This window comes from Monodelphis domestica, chromosome 3 (genome assembly GCF_027887165.1).
Source record: "Monodelphis domestica isolate mMonDom1 chromosome 3, mMonDom1.pri, whole genome shotgun sequence".
In the NCBI taxonomy this organism is placed as follows: domain Eukaryota; kingdom Metazoa; phylum Chordata; class Mammalia; order Didelphimorphia; family Didelphidae; genus Monodelphis; species Monodelphis domestica.
This window is the reverse complement of record NC_077229.1, coordinates 19,487,652-19,501,530: the sequence shown is the minus strand read 5'-3', so window position 1 is coordinate 19,501,530 and position 13,879 is coordinate 19,487,652.

Sequence of the window (13,879 nt, the reverse complement as noted above, 5' to 3'; positions counted from 1 at the left end):
GACTGCATCCAATTCTCAGGTTTTTTTAGAAGCTTTGCTTGATGTTTTCTGGGTCTCATCCTTGCCCATTGGTTCTGTTCTTTGGTCCTTACCCCTATAGAAGCTTTTAATTATAGCTTTTTTTTCCTTCTCTTGTTTACTCAGTTTATTTACTTTCCCCCCCACTCTGTTGATTTACTGAATGAGAGTGTTTGAGCTGTTATGCCCTGAGACCAAATCTTCTCTTTTCTCAATCCTCTGTTGGTATACTGGATTCAGCTGGTTGAGCTAACCTGCTGAGCTGGCCTGCCCTGGAGCAAATTTTTCACTGTAGCCAGAGGACAGATGGTGTCCAGCCAGGTGCCCCCCCCCCAAGTTCCTCCCTGCCAGTCCTTGTCAGAGCCCTGGACCATTGTGGTGAGTCAGAGATGAACCCTCAAGGCTGCAGTCTCTGCCTGGGCTCACACAGTGCCCGGTCTTATCAAGGGTCTCGGCACACTGGATGGGGGAGGGTGTTCAGCCAGGCGTCCCTCCCTTTTCCCATGAAAGTAGACACATTGTGCCTACCTTTTGTGTTGTTTTCAGCAGGAGAGTCTCGTTGGTTTTAGGTTTCTATTTCCTTTGAAACAGGATATAAAAGGTTTAGGCTGTAGGTGCTCCTAAGCTGCCATCTTGGCTCTGCCCCCTGCCCAGGGTTCTTTTCCTCAGGCTCAGAGGAAAACCCTACAGCCCCCACACAGTCTGCCCCATTCCATCTGTTCCTCCATTCTCCAACTAAGGTCTGAGGCCTTGGGAGAAGGGGGTGGACTGGGTAGAGCTGAGTTCTGAGCTTGTGCAGCAGGGGGAGCTGCTGCCTGAGCTAGCAACAGGTAGGAAATCCTCTTCTCTGCTGGTCACCAGGTTTTTACCCTGCTTGGGTTCTAGATATCATAGACCAGTGGGGCCAAACCACTAAAGACGGGGCCACTAAACCATTGTGTCTGCCTAAGACCTAGAAGGCCTCACCTCCACACGATCTCTGTTCTTCTGTGTTTTATTCTGTTAAAGATTTCCCGATTTTTTAATCTGGTTCAGGCAGCCCGCAGGCAATGTGACTGGCCCTTCTGGCCTAGACCACGGAGAGATCCGAGAGGTGGTGGGGATCGAAGAAAACACATCCTCAGTGACTGTCAGCTTCGTGTCTTCTCTGGCCAGAAATCTGTCATCTCCCCATTTGATGCCATGGCCAAGTCATGCCCAAGGCACCACCACCCAGCCTTCATTTCCCAAATTAACCATTCTCTCAGCACCCCTTGCCTTCTATCGGCCACAGTGAGGGAATGCCAGCGTGCACCCTGGTGTCTCCAGCGTCCTGCCTGACACTTCGTCAGCTTTTGCATTACTTTCAAGAGCAGCATTTGTGCCCAAATGAAGCCAAAAAAAAAAAAAGAGAGACAGCCCCTCCTGACCAAGGTGGCAAACGGCTGCCCCTGGAAATGGGGATCACCAACCACTGCTCCCACCCTCTTCACCCATTTGGAATAACTGGATGGCAGCTGCCAAACCCAATGGCCTCATGTCAGTTCTCACCCTCCGCATTCTCTTTCCAAGACCCTCCGCTAAACGCGTCCTCTTTTGGCTTCTTTGGCACCTGCCGTGTCCGGATTCTCCTCCTCCCTCTCTGACCATGTCCTGGTTCTCTCTGTGTGTGACTGTCGCTGTCCCTTTCTGCCTGCCTCTTTCCTCTTCTTTCTCTGACTCACTCTGCCTCTCTGCCATGCTTTTTCCCTCTCTCCCTCCCCCTAATTTTGTCCCTCTCTCTGTCTCCATTTTAGCAGCTCCCACAGGTTGTTAAACATTTTGATTCCCAAATCTATATGTTCTCTCCTGATTGGGATTTTCACTCCAGTTAACCATTACTCCCTGATGGATGCCATTATCCCAAATGATCTGCCGGGCTTCCCTGTTCCCCTGATGCCCCCGTTCTCTTCCAGTCATCACGGTCCAGAACTGAATTATCCTTCTCTTACCGCTGTGGCGCCAACAACTCCCACATCCAACCAATGGCCCAGTGGCGGCCTCTCATCTGAGCCATCAAAGCTGCCGCCTCCTGCCCGGTCCTCCACACTCCAGGAAGCTGCCAGGACAATCCCCCAAGCCTCCTCCATTGCTGGCTGTCCTTGCAGACCCTCTTTTCTGTAGCTCAGGGGGTCAAGGTGGAAGAGAGACACACTAATGAGGGTGGTGTGCAAAGAGAGTGGAAGAATTGTTCACGATAAAAGCAGGAATCTGCCTGGGGAATGGGCTGACCCCTGAGCCGTCCAGCTCGTGGCCTCCACGGGGTCACTCCAGCCGCTTTTCCAGTCTTCCCAGTTCCAGGCAAAACAGAATAAATGCCCTCATCCCTGGCTATAATAAAGGGGTTCCTAAATGGCTCAGTGGATGGAGAGCCAGGACCAGGGACCAGAGGACCGGCCTTCTAATCTGGCCTCAGGCACTTCCTGGCTGTGTGACCCTGAGCAAGTCACCGGACCCTCTGGACCCTGGTTGCCCAGCCTGGATTCTTTGTATAGATTCTAGGACTGAAGGGAAGAGGTTTTAACAATAGCTAATTTCTAGAGTGCTCCAAGATTTGCAAAGTGCTTTAAAGCGATCTCATTTGAGGCAGGCAGGTACTACTGTCCCCATTTTACAGATGAGGAAACTGAGGTCACAAGAGCCATGCACATGCCCAGAGTCACAGGGCTGCGAGTCTGAGATTGGATCTGAGCTCAGGCCCAGCAAGCCTTCTGCTGTGGCCGGAGATGACTGGGTCAAGGATGGTTAAACATCTGCCATGAAACTCCCTCCTCGCAATAAAGGCCAAGGCAACAAGAACGACCAATGGAGCCTGCGTGGGGCTCTATCAGGACTCCAGAAACCCCGCCAGCTCGTGGGGGACTGGGCGCCCCCCAATCCCATTAGGCAGTAGGGCTCGGTCATAGGATGGAGAGCCAGAGAGCCCTCGTGTCTAGGGAGGGTAGATGATTAATCCAAGGTCTCCATGGCCCCCCTTCCTTTTGTCGGGCACCCCCGTGCCTTGCCCATTCTCCTGGGCATGAGTGAATGCCAGGACAGGCATCGTCTTATTTGATCTTCCTAAAATGGGAGATTCCCGCCGGCCACCCTCTCAGGGCTCCAGGCAGCTCCCTAACCTTCGGGCACTTCTCAGCTTTAAGGCTGACCGGCCCGGTGAAGCTCCGCCCCTTCTAGCTCCCGGCGCCCTCTAGGACTGCGGGACCTCCCGGCCCTAGCGGCTTGGACGGGAGGGGAGAGGAGGGGAGGGGAGGGGATGCACGAGATGGTAAGGAGCATAAGAAGGAAAAAGCCTGGACTACCCACGGGGAAGGAGCCTGGGACGGCCGGCCGGGGTGGGGGTCAAGTGGGGAGAATCGGACCCGGAGCCATTCCCGCCAGAAGCCTGGGAGGGCATCGCTGGGCCAGAGGGGAGAGGAGCCGGCGCTCTCACCACCTGAGATTCAGCGGGGGGGATGAGCCTCGGGGAGGGTCAGGACGGGAAAGCTATGGCGGAGCCAGACCACGGAACGACAACTTCCCAGAACATTCTCAGGATCCCGGGCTTGGCCTCTAATCGGAAAAGACTCGGACAGGGCGTTGGAGCTTGAGGGGCAGCAGGGACGCGCCTCTTTCTTGCGTCAGTCCGTCCGTCCCCGGGCGGGGGGGTTTCCTTCAACCTCCCGGGAGGCCGCAGGATCCAAGCCTCACGCTTAGTGCCGGGGAGACCAATGAGAAAAGAACCCGCCGGTCCCCGCCCTCGGGGAGCCTCCAGCCTAAAGCCGCCCGGGGGCTGGAGGGGCGGGGTGGGGGCCAGGGAAGGCTCCGGAGGCGGTCTAAGCCCAGCTGCGGCCCTCTCTAGAGGAAGGCTTTTCGGTCTAGGGGTTCGGGCCTCGGACTTTCAATCACAGCGGGGTAGGGCGCTGAAGGAGCTTCTGGGAGGGGCGTAGAACCCTCAGTTTCCCCAACCTGGCGTCTGTCCCAGCGCCCTGTTTTCCGGTGCCAATAAGCTCGTTCAGTCCCCGGGGCTGATGGCAGGACGGCGCCACGACTCATCACTCAGCCCACCACCAACGAACGGCAGCCCGCCAGTCAGCGGCTTTGGCTTGAGTGGGAAACAGAGGCCTGGCCCTGGGGGCACCCAAGAAACCCGCGGCCTCCTCAGGGAGTATCTACAGGCCGGAGAACTGAAGAGTTCCGAGCCTTCCCGAGAAATCCCGGAGAAAGACTAGGACACGCCTCCTTCCTTCAGGCCCCGCCCATCCACATGGCCAAGCACTGCCTCGCCCTGGGAGTTGCTAGGAAACCCTCCCCAAGCCTCCTCCGCGTTCTGCGGTTGCTAGGAGACGAGACGCCTGCAGCTGGGAGAGAAGTGCAGCTCCAGGAGGGCTGCCAGTAAAGTCCGGCTGCAGGACCAGAGTGGGACGTGACCCCGAAGGGTCCAGGCCCTCCTTTGGACTGGGAGATGCAGGGGGAAATGGCCCAGAGCCCGGGACTCTGCTCTCGCCTCCGCCGCTTGTGGGACCCGCCCCCGAGACTCAGTTTCCTTATCTGTAAAATGGAGGTAGGGTGGGCTCCCAGTTCTGGCCTCCGCCGGGATCCCAGATCCTGGATGGGTGTCTCCGACTGGCACCGGGACCCCACTGGGAAGGAAGCTTGCTGCCAGGTCTGTGGGGCCTGCCCTAAGGCCTGGCTCCCTATGGGGACCGCATCCACCAGGACAGGCTGGCAGGCCCAGGATGCCCCACCCCCACTCATCCTCTTGCCCAGCTCTCCTCTCTACTATCCTTTCTTCTGGGGCACTTGCCTGCTCCGTGACCCTGGGCAAGTCCCCCAACCCCAGGCGGCTGCTCTTCTGCCCTGGAGCCCAGACAGAGCTGGTTCTGGGAGGAAGGGAAGGAAGAGGCAGCCAGCTTGGGGCTGGGGGAAGGGAGGGGGTCCCGGGGGCTGGGCAGAGGGCGCCCCGGCTCTCTCCTCAGGATGGAGGCACAGCAGAAGCCAGGGCAGGGTAAGGCCCTTTGGGGGCAAGGCAGGCCTAAATACTGAAGGGATTGGGGCCCATTTCCGGATGAGAAGAGTGAGGCCAGGGAGTAGGAGGCCCTGGACAAGGCCCAGTCCGCAGGCCAGGCAGAGGCTTCAGGGCCCAGCCTCGAGCTGCTCCTCCTGCAGGCCCAGGACTCCCGGCCAGTGTCAGAGCTGGAAGAGGCCCGGCCACCCTCTGCAGACCCAGAGGACAACCGGAGCTCCGCCTCCCCTTCCTGCCGGCCACTCCTTCAGGAGATCCTTTCTTTGTATTTTAAACCCTTCCCTCTTCCCAATGGCCCATCCAGGAAGTGCTTAAGGTAACATCTGAACCCAGGACCTCCCATCTTCAGGCCTGGCTCTATCCATTGAGCCACCCGGCTGGCCCTTCCTCAGCTGACTTATAAACTGAGCACTGTTTTCTACAGCCCAGAGAGCCTCCGGCATCCCGGGTTCCATTCCTCTGCTCATTTGGCCAGAGGCCTCCTCCGCCTCCCCATGGATACAGCTTGGGCTTGTGGCCCACTGAGGCCTCCAGACCTTTTTCTTGCACCATGCTCTCTAGCCACAACGTGCCTCTAAACTCACGAGGCTGAAGAGAAAAAGAGACGAGGCAAAAGACTTGGATTCGAATTCTTAATCGGCTTGGACACCTCAAGGAGGGCTCCTCCCACGGCCTTAATACTCTGCGGTATTCTCCCCCACCCCCAGGCCTAGAGCATTTCTCCTCATTAAACTCTCTTCAATCCGCCAGCACTCCTTTTCCTCCCCCACCCCCACCCCCACCGCGCGGATGGGAGGGGGGAAGAAAGAAGCCCCAAACGTGTCTGTGGGGAAGCCATCCGGTTCCCACCAGGAGGCGGCGCTGCCTGCCCAGCGGAGCTCTCCAGAGCCGAGTTGTCTCCTGCCACCTCCCGTGACTCCCAAGCAATGCCTCCACTGAAAAGTTGGTGAGGAGGTGATGCCAGCTGTGCCCGGGCCTGCCCTCCTGATCGGCCCACAAACGACCCAGCGCTGGAACATCTGGCCAAAAGAGGGCCGGGGATGCCCAGAGCCCGGGGGAACCGAGAAGGGCTCCTGGGGGAAGTGGGCCGGAAGAGTCGAGGGGGGCCGCAGCAGTACCTCAAAATAGGGCGGGGCTGTCACGAAGTGCCTGAGCCCACAGGACACGCCCTCTTCCAAAGGCGATCCCACCCCTGACACGCCCCGTTCTAGGCCCCTCCCAGCCCAGACACGCCCTGTTCTAGGCCCCTCCCAGTCCAGACACGCCCCGTTCCAAGTCCCTCCCAATATGGACACGCCCCATTCCAAGTCCCTCCCAGTCCAGACACTCCCTGTTCTAGGCCCTTCCCAGACCGGACACGCCCTGTTCCAAGCCCCTCCCAGATCGGACACGCCCTGTTTGAGCCCCACCCTACCCCGCTTTCTGGTTCCTCCTCGGGGGGCGGCCCCAGAACCCCCAAATCTCAAGTCAGAAGGAAAGTCCAGGCCATGCTAACGGCCCCATCCCAGAGGGGAGCAGAGATCCCTTTCCCTTCCTACTCTGGGTCAGCCCCCCTGGCTGGGCCTCTCTCCTGGGACCACGGAGCCTCCCCTCATTCCTCCTGGATCTGCCCTCCAGGCCGTCCCGACCCCCCAGAGTTAAACCGCGTCCGTCGGGTTCCTCCGGGTCCCTTCCCATCGGCCCCGGGACCTCCTGGGGCTCCGGACCAGCACGTTCTCTGCCCTTCGAGGCCTCCGGGTTCTCCTCCCTCCCTCCCCGTAGCGCCGCCTCCCCTCGGCTCTCCGATGCTCTCCACAGAGCAGGGCCTTGGAGTGGGGGGCCGAGGGGAGAGAAGGGGTCACTGGCTCCTGGGGGGGCGAGCCGCGAAGCCCCCGAAGCCCTGAGCCGGGCCGCCCCACCGAACGTCTGCCTCTCCGCGGGGTCCCCGCCCTTCCCGGGCTCCGCCCCCCGCCCCCCGCCCGCCCAGCCTTCCTCGGTGCTCAGCCCGGACCAGGTTAATGGCGGCTGACCTTCCCCGGAAACAATGCGGGCGGCCCGCCCCTCGTTAGCCCATTGTCCTCCGCCCGCCCCCACCCATTTCCGAGCGGGGAGGGCAGCCCGGGAGAGGGGCCTCTGAACAGGGCGTGTCGTCCTGCTCCCCTCCCTCCGGCCCAGAGCAGAGAGCCAGGCCGGGCCCCCCAGTCTGCCTTTTGGAAGCCCCTTGAGGTAAAAGCCGCAGAGCCCCAAGCTTGATGTGGAAAGGCCCGTTTCTCCCATGTTTACAGATGGGGAAACCGAGGCAGTGGGGTTAGGAGCCTCCCTGCCCTGCCTGGGACATAGCCTTGTTGTCAGGGAATCCAGGTGCGCCCCCCCCCACCCCCTCCCCCGCCCTCCTTGTCCCTGGCTGGCCAGACTGGAGGATGCTCATCCCTGGCTGGATCAGCACAGCATTCCAATGCGGGAGGGATATTTCCTCAGTTTCCCCATCTGTAAAATGGGGGGAATGCCCCTTTCTGTGTTAGAGGATCCCCCTCCTTTTATCCCTGCAGGGAAAGCTGTCCGGTGGTCCTTCTGGGCTGGGCCAGCGCACCTATCAGTCCCTGGGGCCTCGTTTCTCCAGGCTTGCTCGTGTCTGGGCTCTCCTCAGAGTGGGGCCTCCCCGCTGCTCGGCAATCTGTCTGCCCGGTGTGTGCTCATTAGCAGCTCGCCTCATTCCCTGCGGTGACCGGTAGAAGCCATTTGTCTTTTCCTCCTGCCTTGGTGCCTCCCCCCCTTCCCCTCCTAGACGGCTGGGGCTGCCTCAGTGCCCCCCCCCATACCCACGCACACTCTGGTTCTCTCCAGGCACGGAGGAGAGATCCCGACTGGAGCCCGGACATAAAGATGGAGCAGGCCTGCCCTTCCCAGGGGCCAGGAGGACCCTCCAGGGAGGGTGGAGCCCTCCTGGCCGACCTGGGCACAGCGGGCATCCTGGCAAGGCACTCGGGCTCTCTCAGCCTTGAAAAAAATCCCTGGACACTGCCGGGCATGCCAGATCCCTGAAGTCTGCTCCACTCTCTGAGACTTGGTGTCCCCATCTGTAAAATGAGGGGTTGCCCCCCCCCCCCGCACCGGGACCCCTGAAAAGTCCCTCCCCCCCACAGCCCTCCCTGACCTCTCTGAGGCTCCCACCTGTCTGGCCGCTGCTCCTGGCCCTCCTCGACCCCCACCACCCAGCCAGCCCCTCCCCAGCTTTTCTACCGACCATCCGGGAGAAGGCAGGTGGGGGGGCGGAAAATGGGGGTTCCGGGGTGCCCCAGTTTTCCCTCTTTTAAGAACGAAGGTTCTCTGAGCCTCTGAAGTCCAGCAACGTCCAGTGGGTGACCCGTCCACCCTCCGCCCACCACAAGGCCTGTCTCGGAGTGGAGAGTTGGGGCAGGGCAGCCATGAGGGATATATTTCTAAAAAACCAGGGAAAGAGCCCGGGAGCCAGAGACCACCCAGCCCAACCTTCTAATTTGACAGGAAAGGAAATTGAGTCACATGGAGGCCCCCAGAACTCCGGCCCGGCTCCAGAGCTGGGCCTCTTTCTGGCACATTCGGCATCGATCCCCGCTAAAAAAGCCCAGGAAGAGGGAGGGGGCCCCGGAGCGAGTCTCGGGGCTGCCTGGACATTGACCGATGATTGCCGAGGTCCCTCCTAGGCTGTCTCCCCACTTCCCATCAGCCCTCGGGGGATGAGACAGCCGCCAGTCCCAGGTGTCCAATCGGGCCCTCCCCTGTGGCTGGGAGGGGCCAAGTCCTACCTGGCCTGAGGCAGGAGTTAATTCAAGGGAAGGAAAAGCTGCCTTTTGGGGTGGATTCCCAGAATCCACTTCACTTGGCTGAGTCCTAAAAGGATTTTGGGGGGGGCAGAAAATCCCATTTTAAAACCGCCAACACCCCCCAGAGAAGAGCAGAAATGGGGAGCCACGAATCCAGACAAATCCATCGAGAAAGAAAAATGAAATCCAGCATCTACTCTGGGAAAAAGGCCCTCCGGAGGCCCCGTCCTCGCCTCCGCCAGCCGCCTGGATGCGCCATCTGGTCTCCATCGTCCAGCACAGCCGCCCCGCTTCATTCACACCACCAGATGCCCCACCGGCCCCACCATGCTGCTATGTGTGGTATGAGGAGGCTGCCGGGCTGGCCAAGGGCTCCGGGAGGACCTGGCTTCCCATCTGGCCTCGCCCCTTCCTAGCTGAGTGACCCTGGACCAGTCACTTCACCCCGATTGACAGCCCTGACCCTGGAGGCTGGCCTTGTACCGGTTCTAGGACAAAAGGAAGGAAAGAGACCGGGGCATCCTGGGATCTAGGGGGCTCGGCACAGTCGGAGCTTAATCAGTGTTTATTGGCTCAGAGTGGAGACCACCAGAGCTGTGGGGGAGAGAGAATGGAATTCTGGGCTTTTCTGCACTCTCCCTGGCGGCTCCCATCATCCCTTTGGATGGCCGCTGCTGACCTGGGCATCAGGCTGCTGCAGGACAGTGGCCCCTTTTCCTTCCTGCCTTCAGAGCCTGGCGCAGGGCATCCTCTGGCCTCTTCCCCCAGGCCTGGGGCCCCTCCGCTGACTCCCTCCCCCCCACCCCAAGAGGCCAGATGTTCACAGGCAGCAGCGAAATCCACTCCTGGCTCCAACCAGGAGGCAAAAACAACACCTGGACCAGATGTCTCCCCCCCAGACCTCCACCCCATCATCAGGAACAGAGAAGGCCCCAGCAGGGGAGTGAGTTCTAATCTTGGCTCTGGAACCCAAGTGACCTCAAGAAAATGACTTCCACTCCGGAGCCTCAGTTTCCTTCTCTGTAAAATGCGACAGTTGGGCTGAGTAAACCCCTCAGTCCGCTGGTTCTAAATCTGTGGCCCTGGGCAAGTCTCTTCCCTTCTCTGAATCAGAGGGTTTAGAGCCAGAAGGGACCCCCACAATCCCCCCACCCTCCCCCACCTTTTTCCCTCTTCTTGAGAACCTCAAAAGGCAGTAGCAGGGCCAGGGCTCAGCTTGAGGAGCCCAGATGCCTGAGCCAGGCCCAGGGCCCTCCCGATGATTATTCCATCTGAGCTGGACAATGGCAGCAGCCAAAAAGGGAATTTATTAAGCCCCAGAGATGGAAAGACCCAGAGAAGGTCCCTGAAATCTACTTGTATTTGGGAAAAACATCCGGGCTGCAGCCGAGGGCTTCCACCCATTGTCCCCCTGCTAGGGTCAGGGGAGGATACTGAGCCTCCAGCCTCCACCCTCGGAGGCCCCCAGCCCCTGCCCGCCCTCCTCTGCTGGCCTGCATTCCTCAGGAGAATCTGCTGAAATAATGGGGGACAGGAGAACGACTGGGCTCAAATGTTCCCAGGGCTGCCGTGTAGGAGAGGGGCGGCTGGGCAACCCAGGGCGTAGAGCACCAGGCCAGGAATCTGGAAGACCCGAGTTCAAATGTGGCCTCAGACATTTCCCAACATGTAATACTGGGTAAGTCACTTAAACCTGTTTGCCTCAGTTTCTTCATCAGTCAAATGAGCAAAAGGAAATGGTAAACCACTCCAGGATCTCTGCCAAGAAAATGCCAAAAAGAGTCAGAAACAACTGAACAACCAACCAAGAGGCTCCACTGGTATTGAACCCATTTAGGCTGAAAATTCGTGACTTATATCCTGTTGTACTGTTGTACATTCTTCCCTTCTCTTCATTAAGGAATGAGGTTAAAGAACCCATTGTGGAAAAGCCTGACTTTGTCCTTCCCACCCCCACCCCTGTCTCTCTGTCTCTCTATCTCTCCCCCCCTCTGTCTCTATCTCTGTCTCTCTGTCTCTCTGTCTCTCTCTCTCTCACTCTCTCTTTGTCTCTCTCTCTCTCTCTCTCTCTCTCTCACTCTCTCTTTCTCTGTCTCTCTCTCTGTCTCTCTCCTTCTCTCTGTCTCTCTCCTTCTCTCTGTCTCTCTCACTCTCTGTCTCTCTTTCTCATCTCTCTTCCTCTCTCTGTCTCTCTCTCTGTCTCTCTCCCTCTCTCTGTCTCTCTCTCTCTCTCTCTCTCTCTCTCTGTCTCTCTCCCTCTGTCTCTCTCTTTCTCTCTCTCCCCTTCCCTCTTTCTATCTCAGTATCTCTCCCTCCTTCTCACCCTCTCTCCTCCCTCAATATATCTCTCTCTCTCCTCTCAGTCTCTCTCTTCCTCCATCTCTGTCTCTCTTGCCCCCTCCATCTCTCTCTATTTCTTCCTCAGTTTCTCTCTCAGTCTCTTCTGCCCCCTCTTCTCTCTCACTTGTCCTTTTCTATCCATATCTCTGAAAAGGAAAGATTGTTCCAAATCACTAATTGATGTTGACAGAAACACAAAGGAAAACAATTCAGAAGTTTCACCATTAGATTGGGAGCTCCTCCAGAGCAGGGACAGTCTTTTCCCTCTTTTTGTATCTCCCAGGCTTAGATGAGTCCTCCTTTTGTTCAGTCGTGTCTCACTCTTGATGACCTGTCTGAGGTTTTCTTGCCAGAGAGACTGAAGTTTGCCATTTCCTTCTCCAGCTCATTTGACAGATGAGGAAAATGAAGCCAAAACAACTTGGCCAGGGTCACACAGTTAAGTGAATTTGTAACTCAGGAAAACAAGTCTTCCTGACTTTAGGCTGGGCACTGTATCCACTGCCTCCCCCCACCCCCACCCACACACACACACCCTGAGCAAATTGGGAAGACAACAGAAATGAGGATGAGAAATGCTGCCAGGGCTGTGGAAAGACAGGCACACTGATACCCTGTTAGTGGACTTGTGAATTGCACCAATTTTACAGAAAGAAATTTGGAATTATGGTAAGAAAATGTCAGAAATACATGCTCTTCAATCCAGAACTCTTGCCACTCAGAGGACAAAAACAGAAGAAAAGAACCTGTAGATGCCCCAAGTTTTGGGGTATGTGAATGTTACAAAATCTTGGAATATCATTACACTGTAAGAAGCAATAAATGTGGAGAATCAGGGAGCCCAGGAACGTTTATGTGAGGTGATATGGACAGAAATGAGCAGAACCGAGAGAACAAACAGGGAACAATGAAACTGGAAAGAACCACAAGATTGGGCTGAGCATTGTGGGAGTAATTATAAGGCATAAGCTTGGCCCCAGAGAAGAGACTCCCCTCCCTTATTTGTAGGGATACCATGGATACAGGGCACAGCACACACCGTCAGACTCCATTGATGCTATTTTTGCTAATCTGCTCTCTCTCCTTCTCTGTCTGACTCTGTCTCTGTCTCTGTCTTCTTGGTTTCTGTCTCTCATTCTCTAGGGACAGGAGGGGGAGAGAGAGATTTTAAATGAGGTAATCAAAAACCAAAGATGTCAATAAAAATGTGAACCTTCAAGACAACAAGCCACTATGTGCCAGGCACTGTGCTTAGTGTTGAACATACAAAATATACACAAAAAAGACAACTCTTTTCCTCAAGGAGCTTCCATTCAAATGCAGAAAGGCAGAAAGACAAAGTGGAAAGTGGGACATGTGGAGGGGTTAGTGGGGTGGGAGGTGCCTACAGGGGCTGGTGGGAATCCTAGAAAATGAAGTGTGACTGGTCTTGGTCCTTCATTCCAATGGAGGTTCTGGAAGGAACTCACCAGTGGGAAAAGGGGGCAGAGGAGCAGACAGCCACCAAGTCTAGAGAGTCAAAGAAATGGGAGCCATTACTCCTTACCCTTCTCCATTCTTTTCTGACACAGTAACCTCAAGGTGCTGGCCAGATTTTTCCTTCTAGACGATGTGGCCTAGTGGGGAAAGTGTAGGAATGACAAGGCCTAGACTTCACTCTAAAACTGTCCACCTGCATGACTCTGGGGAAATCCTTTCCCTCTCCCTAACCCTCCTCCAATCTCAGTTTTCTCTTCTGTTAAAACAAGGGGGATGGGGTAGATGACTTCTAGGGTCCCTTCCAGCTCTAAAACCATATGGGATCCACCCAACATGGAGATGAGAAGAGAAGGCAAGGAGAAAGGAAGTGATAGCCGGGGTGAAGAGAGGGAGATCTGTAAAGGTGAAAATTAATGCTTAGACAATAATTTTGTGAAATTATGTGGTCGCCAATATTTATATCTCAAGTCAGAAAATTTATTTTCAAGTATTTATAAATAGAGAGGAAACAATAAAGAAGAGAAATGTGAGGGGGAATAGAGATGTTATCTATCCTATCAACCTAAATGTTTTGCTCCTGGTCTGCTTGATCCAGGCAGAGATTAATTAGCTCTCAACCAGGAAGACTGGTGGTGAGTAGCCACTTGGCCTCCTCCAAGATGGAAGCTAGTCTCTTAGGAAACTAGGAAAGGAGTCAGCCTTTCACTCACCCAATAAAGTAGTTGTAAAAATGGAGATTTGAACCCCAGACTTCAATCCCCAGAAGTCCTTGGTACTTCCCAAAATTCCCTATAATCTCACCTGGGTCTCCACCTGGACAAGAACATAATTTAGTACTTAACGGCTCTCTGCCTCCCAAGAGCCCCCTCTTCCTCTACTCCGAGATTGCAACAAGATGTATTGTGAATGGGCTAATCAGCCCTAGGCACCTGCTTTTCTTATTTTGTATTTTCTTATTTCCTTGATTTCTAATAATCTTAATAAATCTCTAAAAATATAATACCTCTTATTACAAGAGACTAAATTTAACTTTTACATAGTCCAGGAGTCAGAGTCTAAATTGAAGCCAAGCTCCAAGCCCACAGTCTAAGCCACAGTCTCCAGCAAAGCTTCCTCGAAGACTCTCCCCAGTTAGTAGAAGACTATCTCCAGAATATAATCTCTTCAGACTATCTTCTCAAAGACCATCTGCTCTGAGAGAGTTTGGGCTTGCTTTTATGGTGACTTCTTATCTCCTCCC